This window comes from Acanthochromis polyacanthus, chromosome 1 (genome assembly GCF_021347895.1).
Source record: "Acanthochromis polyacanthus isolate Apoly-LR-REF ecotype Palm Island chromosome 1, KAUST_Apoly_ChrSc, whole genome shotgun sequence".
Classification (NCBI taxonomy): Eukaryota; Metazoa; Chordata; class Actinopteri; family Pomacentridae; genus Acanthochromis; species Acanthochromis polyacanthus.
In genome coordinates, this window is record NC_067113.1 from 69057692 (window position 1) to 69062406 (window position 4715).

Consider the following 4715-nt stretch of genomic DNA (forward strand, 5'->3'; position numbering starts at 1 on the left):
TGTTGCAATGTCGCCTGAAGAAAAAATTCATATCACATGCCTACAGGAAATTGCAGTCACTCAACTTACTAAATATAAACAAAGTCATACATTTGTGGGAGAGGGACTTGGGGATGGAAATTGGGGAGGAGGCATGGTCAGACGCTGTGAAGTCAGTGGGGAAAACCTTTTTATGCAACAACATATCAGAAAGTCAGTACAGAATACTGCACAGATTGCAGCGTACACCCCAATCGCTTAATTCATTTTACCCTGAGGCGTCTCCCCTCTGTGGAAAGTGTAGTAAAGAGATCGGATCTTATATACACTGTATTTGGAGCTGTCCCCTGATATTTAAATTCTGGGAAAAGATATCAAAAGAAATTAACTTGATCTTTGGCAGAACGATACAAATGAATCCGGGTTTATTTCTGCTCGATATCAAAAGGGATAAAATTCTATTGACGAATGCTGAGCAAAAACTCCTGAGCAAACTTACTTTATTGGCTCGAAGATGTATTCTGTTTCAATGGATAAAGCCCAGACCTCCATCTGTTAATCAGTGGTATACAGAAATCTTTAAAATTCTCCCATTGGAACGTTTGAGCTCAGTTTTAAAGGAGGATGGAAAGTCTTTTGACAGATTGTGGGGACGCTTTCTCAACCACCTCCCAGATTATACAGCAGATCTAATACGTAAAGGTTACCATGAGGTGGACTGGCGCCCTGCTTTTCTCTCCTAGAATTCATAGGACCCTCCCTCATGTACCCCCTTTTTGAGATGCTCTGATCTATTTAACTTCCTCTCCTCTGGTGTGGGCTTCCTCTTTCTATTGGTGGCGTCTTGCCTCAGTGTTGCGGGAATACAATTTTCTACTGTGTAGTCATGTGTGATTTCTTACAGTCTGTATTTTGCTCATACTACTCATCTTTGTCATGTATGTTGTATTTTTATTCATGTGTTAAAACCTAATAAAATGTTTTGGAAAAAAAAAAAAAAAGTATAAAATATCCAATACATTTCGTTCCACTTCACGATTGTGTCCCACTTGTTGTTGATTCTTGACAAAAAATCAAAATTTTATATCTTTATGTTTGAAGCCTGAAATGTGGCGAAAGGTTGAAAAGTTCAAGGGGGCCGAATACTTTCACAAGGCACTGTATATGCATCCATGACCTTTTATTCCACCGTTTTACAGGCATCTGCTTTCTTTCTGTTGGCTGAGCAGAAGTCTATGTTAGTTTAAATAGGCTTAATTATTTAACAGAACATGATATGGATGCAGATATTTAGGCTATGTGTGGATAAAACAACTGCACAGTCAAACAGCCACTTAATATTTAGGCTACTTTACAATGTAAAACATGATCAACATGAAGTACCTTCATGAGATAATGTCGAGGTCTGACCTGTTTGAACAATGTTTTTATATTTCATCTTAAGCTGCTGCCATGTGCGCTTCTCCCCCGCGAGATTTCCCCTACCGGTAAATGAAATAACTTAATATTCTACCGTTCAGACAGTTATTCCCTGTAATATTATTACGATTACAAAGGACTACATTTAAACTTACGCATTAATCCGGGCAGCAGTGTTCTCCACGCCATCTCCCTCTCTTTTGCAGCTGCACACAGCAAAATCTGTAGTGTTGTTTTTTCGGTGTTAATAATTTTGAGTTGGTGGGAGTTGATTTTGGTGTTGTTTTAACACTTTTAGTGATCATATAGCTCTGCCAGCGTTGTCAATCAAGCGAATTACATGTTAACACCTGTGACGAGTTTTGTTCACTCCTTGCAGAGTTGATTACAATTTCCGGTTTGGTTTGAACGTGCGCGCCTGTTTCACTCCGGACGGTTGGTAGGAGGAGAACCTGCGTGGAATATATGGCTCAAACCAGGTAAGAACATAATATATTAACTTCTACAGGATGTTAATCGCAGTAAAAAGTGTTAACCGAGGGAAGCGACTGAATTGTCTTTGAAGCTGGTTAAGACCAGTTATTAATTGCATCTACGTTTGCTAGCAACAAATGTTAGCTTAAAACAAAATAATGGCGTGGCAACTAATTTATCCGGCCAGATATTGAGTATATCTGAAATGTATGTGTCTAAATATACTAAAATGACCAAAAGTGGATTAACTATGGTGTTTTTGTGGTCAAATTATGGTACTTTGTCGAATTTAAAACTGCGCCATTAGTGGGGTGGGGGTGGGTACACGCGGTGCCTCGCCGTCACTTCATCTTCTGCTGAAACTGCAGCCATTTTCAGACAAGGTCCGTTTAATCAGGCACGAATATCAAGCGTTTATGCTCTGTTGCATATTGTCCGTGATTTGGACGTGTTCACATCCAGTGACAATATGCCGTCGCAAAACCTTCCGCGTTGCCTCTGAGGCGCCGCAAACCCGAAGCTACCTTGACGTGCGCCTACTAGCAGCGCCAAATATCCAGTTCTGTGGACTCAAGCTCGCCGTAAAGGGCAGCGCAGAGGTACAGTTGGTTACTCGGTCGCACGAGTATGAACTACCATAGGCAGGTAGAAGGTGGGATACGTTACAATTAAAAAAAAAAAAAGTTAATTAAACAACCTTGGTTTCTTTTGCTTCAGTGCTGTTTGTTGGATCGCTTTCCTATGGGGACCACATTGGGTCTAATTCTTTGCACATTTCTCCACTTTTTCCAGAAGGTGCAGTCGAAAGATGCCACAATGTTGCTCAAAGTGAAGTATCAACATACCAAGAAGTACATCCGATTACTGTCAGGGTTCACCTTTTTGGATTTCATCACTCAAGGTGAGTAGCCATCTCATTGTTGCCTTCAATATATGGGTTTTAATTTGCCAAAAACATAAATGAAGGACATCATCATTCATCCTTAAAGTGTTGTTTAAAGATACGTAATTAATTGCATCTATCACCTTAAAGTGGGAAATTGGTTTACATTTTGAAAGCCATCACCACATCACCATCTCAGTGTTTTGTCAGAAGTATGAGTCCTTCACTCTGCAACAGATTTTCTGTTATCCTACAACCTCTTTCAACCTAATGGGAGAGAACTACAAGGAATGTATTTTGTTTACTGTGCTTTCGGATCAGCATCATGTATTTTTTAATCTGTTTTCATGATGTTCTTCCTACAGTGAAACAAAAGTTTGGGCTTCCTGATGCAACTGAACTGGACGTTTTTGATGAGACCAACACATTTATTGAGGAAGACATTTTTTTGGAACTGATAGAGGCCAGTCCAGATCTCTGCCTGACAGTTTGTGACAGAAATCCTGATGCAGGTAGGTACATTTTTATTATCCATAAGTCATTAAAAAAAATCATGGTTAAGTCACCGTCTCTGAAAAGTGAGGAGTAACATACTTCGTTATTCATTTAAACAACATCAAAATTTAGAATTACCCAAATCAGTGGTCTATGAAAACAATTCTGTATGTATAATCACAGCGCTCGATTTAGACGGTCGCCGCGAGTGCCGGGAATCATGGCAGGTTGCTGACATCATACAACGTGGCTGCCTCCATGAAGAAAACATGATTGGCGGTTCAGCTCGATCGAGCGCTCGATTTAGATGGTCGCCATTTGTGACGTTTTTAGTCGCAAATGGCGACCTTGCGACCGTCTAAATCAAGCGCTGTAATCATAAACAGCAAAGTGTAAAATATATGCTTGAAAAAGTGTGCATTTATTTTTTGTAATCTGATTCTGATAATATGAAACATTAACTACTCAGTTCATACACTGGAGGAGATACAGCTTGCACCTGGTACAACAACACAAGACAGCATTGCAGGGGAAGGTAAGTGTCATTGTAAAATCAGTTGTAATCAATGTCCAGGGCTTTTCTGCTTCATAAATATCAGTTGAAACCTGATGTCTCTGACTTGGCAACTTCAACAAAGTAGATTATCAAAAGTTACATTTAAAAATATGTATAAAATTGCACAGTTTGAAAGTGTGGGATCGTTTGTGATTTTTAACCAGTGTCTGGGCAACCGCCAAATGCTACTTTGCAGACATGTCACAGCTATGTTGTGTTTCTTGTAGACTTCTCTCCTTTGGATCATTCAACGTCCTCCCTCACGGATACTGACACGTCACTTTCTTCAAGTGGCAATGACCACGGCAGTGGAGTAGAATCAGGGATTCCCATTGGCACACGTACATCCAGCCCTGAAGTCACAACCAGGCCTCGCACAGAGGTTTCTGAGTCAGAGGCTGCAAAAGAGGTACTCATGGGAAGCAGATGTAATTTATATTGTTGACATCATAAATTGTCAAACTGAGTAACCCTCCTTAATCAGTGGTTGTAACTAATACTCCTAATCTTGATGGTATATTGTTAATGATTTCCCCAATAGATGGTAGAAAATGCCTTGCTTTGCAAACCTGGGGGTGAGGATGTCATTGCAGAGTACGGTACAACGCAGAAAAGTCACTCACTCACCGCACCCGGAGACGGCTTGTGAACATTTTGGCTAGCCATATGACTGAAAGTCATGGGTGAGTTTTAAGTGCATTGTTAGATTGTAAACAATGTGTTAAGAAATATAATGAATTTTTAAAATACATTGCATTGAATTAAAGCCAGTGGAGCACTCTTCAGTTGTATGGTTTTGTATTTTAAGAATATGATCTTTACCTGTTCATATGAGCAGTAACATGTTTTGGAGTTTGACGGTCAGTTGGGGTATAAACTGATGTGGAATGTTGTTTCTAAAGGAGGATG

General features: G+C 39.9%; 1 long non-coding RNA gene across 1 annotated transcript; it reads left to right on the forward strand.

Annotated features, from left to right (window-relative positions):
- The first annotated feature begins 3152 nt into the window (after positions 1–3152).
- LOC127535873 (uncharacterized) lies at positions 3153–4476 on the forward strand. The gene is made up of 4 exons (XR_007944756.1): positions 3153–3267; positions 3720–3785; positions 4034–4215; positions 4348–4476. It is a non-coding gene; the product is annotated as an uncharacterized LOC127535873 (long non-coding RNA).
- Positions 4477–4715: the final 239 nt, after the last annotated feature.